Source organism: Urocampus carinirostris, chromosome 8 (assembly GCF_059441175.1).
Source record: "Urocampus carinirostris isolate Australia breed hairy pipefish chromosome 8, RoL_Ucar_1.0, whole genome shotgun sequence".
In the NCBI taxonomy this organism is placed as follows: domain Eukaryota; kingdom Metazoa; phylum Chordata; class Actinopteri; order Syngnathiformes; family Syngnathidae; genus Urocampus; species Urocampus carinirostris.
In genome coordinates, this window is record NC_142356.1 from 42,673,725 (window position 1) to 42,686,587 (window position 12,863).

Here is a 12,863-nt window from a genome sequence, read left to right on the forward strand (position 1 = left end):
CAGTTCAAGCCGACTTTGTGCGCCATCAAAACTGAGTCGAAGACTGGATCTTATGGCCGACGTGTAAAAAAAACGTTGCAAGACGATGCAGCCGCAGCCGAACAGGGCGCCGCCATCTTTCCTTTTTTTTTTTTTTTTTTTTTAGAATCTCGTTCCTGCCACTGCCTAAAAGAGTTTTGGCGTCGTTTCGTTGTCGTCGCAGGTTGAGGAAATTGAAGCGAGCCTCCAGGTTGTAGGTCCGCTTGCTGCCGTCGTTTTGGTTCCGGTTGTTGTTGTTGACAATAACCTGCCCGTTGTCCAACACCACTTCGGCACCCTCTGTTCGCTCACCTCTTTCCAGGTCGCAATCAGGTGATGAGGCCTCGCTACATTCGCTGCGAGTGCCAAGGACGGGCGAGATGAGGTCGACATCAGACAGGGACACTGTGCCCTGTTTGAAGGATCCTAGGAAAGGATTAGTTAAAATTCGGTATTAGAATTTTGTTTTCAAACTTTTTTCTCACACAGGTTGCAGGGCCTGGATGGATGCGAGGACGACGAGGAGCCGCTGGACGGGTTCGGTGACGAACAGGAAGAGGTGAGGGCTGCTTGGGTGCAGAACAGAGATGACATCAATTCTTGACACCATCCTGAGACCAGCTGCCAGAGTACAGCCTGTCGACCCATCCCCATTGCACGCCCACCTCCTAGGCCATGGTGCTCTTGAGGCTCCCAATGGTGGCAAGAGCATTGATGGTTGTCTCATTTTCATCCCCCTGCAGTGGCCCTGGTGAATCCAGGAGCCCCAACAGCCATGGGGGGCGATGAGCAGAACCATGTAAGGGCCGTCCCAGCATGGGCTGGACCAGGTTTTTTGTTTTACCAGCATCAGATCACCAGGGGTCACTGTCTCCTGTGTGGATGAGTGAAACAGAGATAAATATAGATAAATAGAGATAGAGGGATAGAGATAGATATAGAGAGAGGTAGAGAGAGATAGAGAGACCTAAAAAAATAATTTAGGTTATCCTAATTACATGTTTATCCCCCCTGTTGAGACATTTCCTAATGGCTCAATTTAACCTGAAAAACAACTAATTCATTTATTTATATATTCGTATATTTTCTTAAATTATCTTTATATTTATTATTAGTGAAGGCAAAACCCCTGATTTAAGTTGCCATATCCATTCTGAGCACTATATCCCAAGAGTCCAAATCAAAAATAAACAATTTTTTTTTCAAAATTGTTAGCTCTAAATCTCAAATTTGGCTTTTTACTAATTTCAGTCACTGAATTTGTTTAACTATTATCATCACCAGAATCACTCACCCCGATTTGAGTGACATGGTGTTTTCTTGTTTGTGGATTGGTCATTGTAAAAAAATTCTGTGTGTGTATTTTTCCATTTTCCCTTCTTTTTTTTATTTCTTCTCTTGATTTGTATATGTGTTATCTTGCTGTTGGCCATCCCTCTCGAGGTATATGACCAGGGTAGATGGTTAAATCATCAACTTAGCCAAATAATGATGGATTTAAACTCTAAAGATGTTATTCTACTATTGCACAAGCTTCTTTGCATACAATGCGCCTTTCTTGCTTGTGTTTGAAGAAGGAGGAAACAGGATAACACCTTATTTGTGGCCAGATAAGGGACCTCTCTGACCGCAGGCTCACCTAGTTTTTGTTTGCTATACATAACATGTTATCGTATAAACAGGTCTCAACTGTTTGTTTTGTCACTCCCACTTCCCTTACCAGAAAAGACCTTATGTAAATTAGGGCCTTCCGAACACAATAAAAAGACAAGGAGCATAAGAATATTTCAGAGTATCCAGCAGACTGCCTTAGGGTAGACTATGGATATTTCTCCTTGCAAGTAAATCAAATATCACGTTCTCTCTGTCTTTTTTGTATATAGGTTTTGTACATCTGTTGGGTTAAACCTGACATTTATTTGGTCCTTCAAGAGCCGGATTCCAAGATACCTGACGATCCCAGCGTGTGAGTAAAGATCCAGGCAAGTCTGTGGCCACAGCATTAAGACCCTTTTCGGGACTGGTCCTTTCCTTACAAGTTGGGATCCGAAGGTTGACGGAAAGTCCAAGGACTCAGAGAATTGTGAGTAAAACTTTTATTTTAAAAAGGAATGCATGTGACTAAAGTAAAAGGGTATGAGTGTGAAGAATTCAAAACAGAGTTAAGAAAATAAATCCTAACAATCCTAGGCACTATTAGGTAAAAGAGAAACGTGGCCAGTGGGCCTTAAGACACAGTGAAGTCTTAAGTAAGAGGGCAAGGGTTCCTCTAAGTAAAAGGGCAAGGGTTCCTCTTTGTTTAAAAAGAACTCAAGGGAAGTTCTTTGTTCTTCAAAAAGAGTGAAAGTGAGTGTGAAAGAAAATACTATTACCACTAGGTAATTGTATTTTATACCAAAGCAACAGGGAATAAATGGTGAGCCTTTGTGGATGCATGTAGGCAAGAAAACTCCACCTGGGAAAAAGGTAGAAGTGAGTTTTACCACAAAAGGTTATTTATCACCATCCTGTTGAAAGAGAAACTCAGTGTTAGAATACACTAGGTATTAAAAACCACTGAGTCCAAATTTAGTTCTAAAAATGGGAAACAACGGCAAACAGAAAAATAATAAGATGAGAAAAGAAGGTTATGAACAGACACAAGTCTGGATAAAAATAGCAAGACAGGAGAGAGAGGATATAGAGGAATGCATAACGCAGATAGAAAATCTAAGGCGATCTTATCATCTAAACGGAATGGAAGTACAGCGAGTTTGGATGACACAATTAGAGCCAGATTGGTTCCACGTAAAAGTAGCATACTCTCCAACTAATGACGCTAACCCTCCCGTGATACTTGCACCCCAATCTGAACGATTGACACAACAGGTGACCCCTCTCCTAGAAAGAATCAGAACTAAATACAGGAAAAGAGCAAATTACAATGAAATAGGGAGATGTAAACAAAAACCAGATGAGCCATTTGATGAATACAGAGTAAGAATGGAAAAGGTGTTTAGGGCACATAGTGGGTTAGAACCTGGTGATGGAGCTGACGAGGGCCCCTATAAACAACAATTAAAAAATGCATTGCACTCAGGCTCCTTACCAGAGATTAGTGGATGGGTAAATCGCCACTATATAAGCATGAATGGAGGAACACTTGCAGAATACATAAATCATGCCCTCCATGCTGAGAAAGTGATCAAAAGTAAGAAAGGGGAGAAGAAGCCATCAACAATTTTCTACCAAGAAGATGAAGGAACCACAGTGTTCTTTCAACAATCTAGAGGTAGAGGCCGAGGAAGAGGTAGAGGTTTTGGATCACGTGCAAGCAATAAACCTAGAACCTGTTGGTCTTGTGGGAAGGAAGGGCATATTGTTATAAATTGCAGAAGCAACCCTTCCCCACAAGAACATCAGAGTGCATGACTAGGCCCGGAACCAGGACCAAAGCCTGAAATGAAATTTGAGATAGAGATAAAGCTAAAGGATAAAAATGAGGAAGAGGAAGAATATCTTTTCAAAACTCGCCATGAGAAATTTGAAGAAGAGGTTTTAAACTTAGAAAACATACTGTATAAAGAGAAAATAAGAAACCTAAATCACCAAATTTTGTTAAATTTATTAGAAGTTTGATTGTTTGGGCCCTGTGTATGTCTTATGTTATATGTTTGTCTGTCTTACTTGTCAAAAAGAAAGCTAAACGCTAAAAAAAGTACGTTTTCAAAAGAGCTGAGATTGTTTAAAGAGTGATATTTAAGAAGAATTGATAGAACAGATTAAAGGAGTTGGAAAAAGTAAATTTTTTGAGGAATAGGTGTTCACCATAAGGGTGTTTAACACAGGCACTGGGGGCCACAGATGGTTCTGGAGATTTTCTTGCGGTCCGAATTTTTTAGTTGAAAATCGATAAATTAAAAACTGAGAAATTTAGGGAAAAAATGAGTGAGCTATTTTAGATGCGTTAATTCAAGATAATGACAGAATAATACAGAAAAAGATAAAATATTCCTGTTTTCAGTACAAAAATTGGTAAAATAAGGACTGGGAAGACTAGAAAAAATCTATTTGAGTGAATTGGAATAAATTAATTTGAGATAAAGGCATTTTTATACAAAAGTATTGAAAAAGCGTTAATAAATAATTTATTTTCAATGAATATGGAGGAAAAATGTATTGAGTGGAATACAAATGAGTAATATAACTTGTTGCACATCAATATATGTGATTTTCACATTAAATAAGTGAAGCTAAAATAGTAGATTTAATTGGTTTGAAGGAAAAAATTAAAATTGAGTGAGATGATTATACGTCATTTTCGCATTAAACTGGTGAGCTAAAAAGCTATTGTGAGAGGGCGTGTAAGGAAGGAATGTTATGTTGAGAATGGATTGTTGGCAGAACAGGTAGGGAAGTTACAAATACAGAAAGATAAGAGTAAGTAAAAGAAGGTATAAAGGGAAAAGAAAATAAATATTAAGAAAAGGAGCATACAAAAAAAAAAAAAAGAAAGAGAAACATAAAGGGGAAAGTTAATTAAATATCAAAAAAGATAATTGGTTGAAAATTAAGTGAGACTAACCGTAATACCATAGATTGGGACAAATAACTTTACTTTTTCAACATTGAATTGTGTTAAGTCTAGATGACTAAAAAAGCAAATGGGTGAGAGTGAAGCACATTATAGAGTGCTTTTGGAGGTCTTCGTTGATTTGAAAAGCGCTGTATAAATGCAGACCATTTACCATTTATAACATTACTTTTATAGAAAAGCTACAAATATAAAAAAAAATTATTTCAAGGGGATGAATATCTAATTAAATGCTAGTAAGCATGGACATAATATTTTGTTTTGCTTTATAAGAAGAAGAAAGAAATACCACAATATTTATACACAAATAATATTACAGAGGAGAAAATGTACGGTATTGGGTAGCAACAGGCCTTAACACATGGTTCAGCGATTATACTGGTCTATCCAGAAAGTCATTATTCTGGACTATAATAGTAAACTCAGGAGTACATCTGAAAAAAAAAAGAAGGAATGACACATTTACTTTACTAAGGAACAGCAGGAGCTATTAAAACAAATTCCTAATAAACTATGGTCCCAGGGACCCACATATGCAAGACTAGTAAAAGTAGCACAAACTATAATAATAAGACCCAAAACAGAACATCGGCCCAGAATAAAACAATATTCTTTAAAACCAGATGCAATGGAAGGAATAGAACCTGTAATAGAAGATTTAAAGAAGGTGGGAGTACTAGTAGAATACGCTGAGTCACCCGTAAACACACCGATATTTTCTGTAAATGAGGCACCCCCATCAACATGATGGACAATTGTTCAGGATTTGATAGCAGTAAATAATACAGTGATCCAAAGGTCCCTGTTTGGTGGATCCACACACGCTATTGAACTCACTGAACCCAAAGGCCAAGTATTTCACAGTGGTAGATATAAGCAACGCATTCTTCTCAGTACCAGTGCATAAAGACAATCAATTTTGGTTTACGTTTACGTTTAAAGGGAAAATATATACCTACACCAGATTACCTCAAGGGTATTGTGAAAGTCCAAGAATTTACTCTCAAGTAAGTTTCGAGCCTCTAAATAAGAGCCAACTACTAATTTATGTAGATGACATATTAGTAGAATCAGGAAAAGAAAAAGAATATTGCATACTAAAGAGCAGGAAATCTGAGTCATTTCAAATAATCAAAATTTTGAAATGAGTTTGAAAATAACGACGTATTAACACAGAAAAAGAAATAGTAAGATTGGAAATTAAATTTTCTGTTTTAATCTCTAAATGAAATGTGCTTTGTTCTTAAAAGGAAAAAAAGGACACACAAGTATTAATTCAGATAAGGTCATGTTTATTTGTATAGCTCTTAATCTCTAAGGATATTAAGGGGCTGCAAAGAGAAAAAACTATTGCAAACCGAAGATTATGATAATAATATAATATAATACAATGCGAGTTGATAAGGCAATTTATTAGTGACAAGTATATGTTGTTGTATATTGAATCAATGAGAAAAGATAGTTGATTATGATTGAAGAGAGAGGAAATGACAATTAAAAAAGATTTGACGTTGAGTTCCATTTGGCATTTTTGAGATTTTTGATGTTTAGGCAGTGTGATGGTTTGGAATTTTGATAAGTTTAGCGCCAAGGACAAGATCCCCTAGGAGGACAACTGATAAAAAGTCTTTCAAGAGAAGGTGAAATAAGCCACGCTTAATTTTTAAGTATAAGCATGTTACAATTAACAAATGATTGATAAATACGTAACAAATGCTGACTTATAGTTAAAAAGAAACAATTTCTATGGAAAGAGTGTTTTCAGAAGATAACGAGAAACTGATTGAGGTAGGATCATAGGAATTTAAAAATAGCAGATTAATTATCTTGAGACAGATCATGAAAATTTTAAAAAATGTATATCTGCATGGATAAAAAAAAATAATAATGTTTTCATTTAACTAAAAGAAAAAAGGAAACAGAACGTGAACAAAAAGAAAAAGAGGCTAAAATAACAGAGAAAGTATTGTTTCGTAGGAAAGAAAGATGAAACAGGAAAAAGGAGGACAGGCTATGCTGTAGTAACACATGATAAAGTATTAAAGGCAGAAGCATTAACTCAACATTGTTCAGCTCAAACTGCAGAATTAGTGATCCTAACAGAAGCCTGCAAACTTATGAAAGATAAAATAGCAACAATATACACAGATAGCCAGTATGCCTATGCAACAACTCACACGTTTGCACAACACTGGAAAAATAGAGGTATGATAACATCAACAGGAAAACCAGTGACACATGCAAAACTGCTAACAGAACTATTACAAGCAGTGCAGCTGCCAAAACAGTTAGCTATATGTAAATGTGTGGCCCACACACCAGAAACAAACCCAGTTACAAAGGGCAATGCATTTGCAGATAAAATAGCAAAACAAGCTGCACAACGAGAAATAACAGTTCTAAGTCTAACAGAAAATGCCTTAAAAAACAAAATACTACAAGAAATGCAACAACAATCGCCTAAACCAGAGCAAGAACTCTGGAAAAGAAAAGGAGTACACCTAAAAGATGGAATCTGTAAATGACAAGAAGATAAACCAATCCTACCAAAAAATCTATATAAATGGGCAGAAATATTGAGACATGGGAAGACATGTCTCAACAGGAGGGATGTAGGATTGATTAACCAGATATTGATAACCTATGGTTTTAACTCTTATTAAAAAAATAATAATAATAAAATAAAAAATTGTAGAACATGTTTGATATGTGCAAAGCACAATGCTCAGGGTAATCTAAGACCAAAGAGAGGACAGTTTCCAAAGATAGAGAACTGTAATTAATCACCTTTTATGGACTTTATAGAACTTAACAATAGTGAAGGGAAAAAGTTATGTTTAATGATAATAGGTTCATTCTCAAAATGGATAGAGCTTTTTCCTACAAAACACCCAGATGCGCTAACAGTAGCTAAAGCATTATGCCAAGACATAATTCCATGTTATGGGATTCCAGAAAAGATCTATAGTGATAATGGTTCATTTTGTAAATTAAAAACTTAACTAAAATAGGCATTTCATATAGACCTAAAATATCACTGTGCTTATCACCCACAAAGTGCAGGGTTGGTGGAAAAAAAAAAAAAGAATGGAACTATAAAAAAATAGACTTAGGAAGTGTATGGAAGAAACCAAAAGACTATGGACTAAATATCTAGAATTAGTAAAACTGTATATTAACATCACCAGTACAAATGTGCTAACACCATATGAAGTAATATTTGGTGAATTACCATTCTTTAAAAATATGTGGGAAACTGAAGATGAAAGTACTCTGGCTGATTACATGAGAAAAATGTTGCAGCACCAGAAGCAACTGGCGGATTGTAATGATAACGATGATAACACTTTCTATGTCTCCACAGGAAAGCCAATTAGTTGAACCAGGTGATTGGGTCCTGATAAAAAGCAGTAAAGATTGCAAAAAAAAACAAAAACAAAAAAAAAAACACATGGGCTCATTTGACACACTGTAAGAAAGTAATTAAGCATGAGTAAAATAACTGTTTCAATGTTTCTATTTTAGCATACGCTTTGATTGTTCTTAGTTGCGTCATTGTAATAGCACTGTGGTACCTACTGGAGAGCTGTTATTCCTCAACAAAACTTTCAGAGGAAGTCTGGCTACAAAGGGGGCTGCAATTATAGTTTGCAGTCGTCTCAAACCAGTGAAGATTGTCCACAACTCTGGAAGTGTTAGGAGGAATTGCAGATCTGCAGGTAGAATGCTAACAGGTAGAATGGTAGCAGTAGGCGAATTGGTAGTAGCAATTATAGCAACGTTTTTATTGTTATTTGAAGAAAACCTTAATGTGCAAAAGAGAAGAAGAAAAAGTAAAAGAACTCTCAGGAAGACAACTGGGATGGCGTTCCCCAGGTTTCTCCAAGAACCCCACGGGCGCTGAGATGCTTTTGCACCCGGCAGTGGTGAAGCCATATTTGACACTCCTTGCTGAGAGCTCCAACCCTGCAACTCTGGAGGGCGCTGCAGGGTCACTTCAAAACCTCTCACTGGAAGTTTGCGGCATACAACCGTGCTGCAGTGTGGAAGGAAAAAGGACTTTCCATCCTGGTGGAGCTGCTGCGAATGGACAACGATTAATGTGTCCCAGCCGTTGCAAGCACGCCTGCACCGAAAAAGGCGAATGCTGCCACCGCCAATGTCTGGGCAGCTGCACGCACGCAAACAGCGACACGGCATGCGCCGCCTGCCTGCATTATTACCACGAAGGCCGCTGCGTGCCCGACTGCCCGCCCGGCACTTTCAAGTTCGAGGGATGGCGCTGCATCACCATGGACCTTTGCTCACAAGTTCACCTGCCCAGCGACGTTCACTTCGTCATCCACGAGGGCGAGTGCATGCCCGACTGCCCCTCCGGGTCCGCACGCAACGAGAGTAATCGGATGCTGTGCAGCGCCTGCAACGGCCTATGCGACAAAATCTGCTCCACCTCCGTCATCGACTCGGTGAACGCCGCTCAGTCCCTCAAGGACTGCACCGTCATCGCCGGCAATCTGGACATCAACATCCAGCACCTTCACAACCTCTGGGACTGGACTCAGCACAACCTAACCATCCGTGCGGGACGCCTCTTCTTCCGCCTCAATCCCAAACTCTGCATGTCCGAGATCCACACCATGTGGGAGAAAACCAGCGTCACGGAAAAGCCCCAGGAAGGCAACTTTCGCAATAACGGCAAAAGAGCCAGTTGTGAGAGCCACGTCCTCAGGATTTTGTCCAACAGCACGTCCAGCTATGCCATCCGCCTGATGTGGGAGCGCTACCATCCACGGGATTACAAAGGCCTTATCAGCTTTATGGTCTACTACAAAGAGGCCCCTTCTCAGAACATCACCGAATTCGACGGCCAGGACGGCTGCGGTTCCAACAGCTGGCACATGGTGGACGTGGATCTTCCAAAGGATAATAATACGGACCCCAAAGTCGCCATTCACCACCTCAAACCCTGGACCCAGTATGCCATTTTTGTCAAGGCCATTACCCTGCGGGTGGAGGACAAGCACATTCCTGGTGCAAAGAGTGACATTATTTGAATTCGAACTCGTCTGTCATTGCCGACCGTGCCCAAAGAACCCCGTGCCTACGCAAATTCATCCATGAAGCTGCTGGTCAAATGGTCGCCGCCTCTTTTTCCCAACGGCAACCTAACCTACTACCTCGTCAGATGGCAGCGGCAGCCAGAAGACCGAGAGCTATACCTGCACAATTACTACTCCAAAGAGCTGAAGATCCCGATCCGGATCCCTGCCACGGGATTTAGCGACATGGAGGAGATCAGCAAGCCCACCAAGTCGGAATTGTCCGGGGCCAAGAAGGGTCCTTGCTGCGTTTGCCCAAAGACCCCAGAGGAGAAGGACCGGGAGAAGGATGACCGCGTCTTTCTCAAGCTCTTTGAGAACTTCCTCCACAACGCCATTTTTTTTGCAAAGACCTCAAGATCGTCGTCGCCGGGACCTTTTTGGCCTGGCAAATGCCACTTCCTTACATTTTCCAGATCTTTTTTTCAGAAATTTTTGACTACGGTGAATCAGACGACAAAGTTTAACCTCTAAGTGTAACATGAGTACTATAACATGATTCTGTAACTGAAAATCAAGAGAAGAAGTTATTGGATGACAAATAGAAATAGTGCAAAGTGAATAAACAGGAGGGAAATGATGGATTTAAACTCTAAAGATGTTATTCTACTATTGCACAAGCTTCTTTGCATACAATGCGCCTTTCTTGCTTGTGTTTGAAGAAGGAGGAAACAGGATAACACCTTATTTGCGGCCAGATAAGGGACCTCTCTGACCGCAGGCTCACTTAGTTTTTGTTTGCTATAGATAACATGTTATCGTATAAACAGGTCTCAACTGTTTGTTTTGTCACTCCCACTTCCCTTACCAGAAAAGACCTTATGTAAATTAAGGCCTTCCGAACACAATAAAAAGACAAGGAGCATAAGAATATTTCAGAGTATCCAGCAGACTGCCTTAGGGTAGACTATGGATATTTCTCCTTGCAAGTAAATCAAATATCACGTTCTCTCTGTCTTTTTTGTATATAGGTTTTGTACATCTGTTGGGTTAAACCTGACAAATAACATGCTTTTACTGTTGTGATTCACTCTTTGTTTAGCTTTTTGTAAAAAAAAACCCGATGCATTATCTTCTCAATAAGTAAGTTTGTTTAAGATAACAATATTTTGCAAAGAAGGCAGGTAATTCACGCTCAAGGTGAATGACTCCACAAAAATGAAAAATGCCATCCAAAAATGTTTTCAATGTGGGCAATACTCTAACGGTGTATGGTCATTCTAATTGATTATTGTTAAGCTATTTGACAAACATTTGAATTGTTTTATTGTTTTATATTATAGCATATTCTTTTTGTGTAATATTTTTCCATCCGTCCAAAACTTTAGAATTTGAATTTCAAAAAACAATTATATGGAGAGCTTATTCAGAAGAAAATTTTTCATCAATTGCGGAAAAAACTAGTGTAAGATTTTAACCTTTATTGTACTGAAGTCTGACCAAAAACATTTCACGTGTTTCGTTCTGAAGTTAGAATTTACCAGCCTCTTAAAAACTTCCCCCCAACTGAGTTTTGAACTCAGTTCAACTTTTATGAATACAAGTGAAATAAAACAGCATATATCATTTTGCAAGATACATTTATCAATCTTCCTCATGTGTATATACACTTTTTATTTACAAGACTCTATGTACCGTATTTTCCGCATTATAAGGCGCACCGGGTTATACGGCGCACCCCGAAAAAATTGTTTTTGGTCCTATTTTTGACACACATAAGACGCAACGGATTATAAGGGGAACGTCGACAAAACAGTCAGATAGTTCAGTCAAACTTATTACCCCCTTAAGATTCCTAAAGCTTGCAAAGACGCAAACATGTGTCGAAAACACGTGCGTATGCGGAGTCCGTACGATGTCACTCAAATGCATCATTCCATCATTCGGGGTTCAAGAAATACCACACATTCCTTAGTTTCTATTTTCTTTTTCACTCGCAACTTTACTGTGCATATGACAATAAACACTTGGAATTTAGTTGAATTTTAAAATAGACACTCCATTCCATTCATTATCTGCACCGCTCATCACAGAAACATCGAGTTCAGTCTGAAACAAGACACAGGGACAATATAAACCCCGGAGTAGCTCACCGAAGTCGTTGTGTTCATAATAATGTGCAGCCAATGTCCTCTTATACCCGTGAGTGCAGTAAATCCAGGAGAATATTTACAAATACAGAATAGAAAAAAAGGCTTTCTGTGTGCCGTCAGCCACGTGCTATACGCATTGCAGGCTTTGTTTTGCCGTTTAAGCCAATGTCAGCCTGTAAATGATAAAAAGGATCTGCCTCTTGACCTCCGAATAACTTTAGCCAATAGTGATCGATTCAACTGATGATTGACACATCTTTTTCGGCCAATTGCAGCCTTTGTTTTGCTGTTTAAGCCAATGCCAGCCTGTAAATGATAAAAAGGATCTGCCCCTTGACCTCCGAATAACTTTAGCCAATAGTGATCGATTCAAATGATGATTGACACATTGGTTAGCCAATGAAACACCGGTAAATAAATCCCAGCATACACCGCGTACTACTTGGCGTTCGGGGGAAAATCTAGCCGGTGGCTGCAAGTTAGTTGGAAAACTTAATGTTGATCCATAAATAAGGCGCACTCTATTATAAGGCGCGTGGTCAGCTTTTGAAAAAAATAAAGGCTTTTAGGTGCACCTTATAGGGCGGAAAATACGGTAACTTCAAGCAGACGCATTCTTTATTTGTTCTTGTGTTCCAGGCCTTGAATTGCGTATTCCACAGTACATTCACCGTTTGAATGTTGCTCTTGGCCCATCAAAACTACTTTTCCAAAATGTGTCCATCTCAAAAACGAAATGACTCCATTGTCTTTTGTCAGTTCCACTGCAACTGGCTGACAACCAGTTCAGGTATCTCCTGTTAGCTGTCCGAAAAGCAGCTGGGGTGTGCTCCATCACCCCCGTGACCTCGCTGTTGACAAGCAGTGTAGACAATGGATGAATGGATGTCTTTGTTAATTTTTCTCAACTGTGTTCCCCATCACAGCAGATAACATTTTGTCCATCTTCATTCTGATGTACCCCCTTTTTGACAGTTTGATATGTCCTTTGGAGAGTCCATTGATTTTCAAACAATGTTTTTTCTCTTTAGTGGAACTCAAAACTTAGAGTCTTGCTAAGTCCATCGTGCTTATGTACTG

General features: G+C 39.0%; 1 pseudogene; it reads left to right on the forward strand.

Annotated features, from left to right (window-relative positions):
- Positions 1-7,784: 7,784 nt before the first annotated feature.
- On the forward strand, positions 7,785-10,595 carry LOC148361938 (insulin-like growth factor 1 receptor pseudogene; annotated as a pseudogene).
- Positions 10,596-12,863: the final 2,268 nt, after the last annotated feature.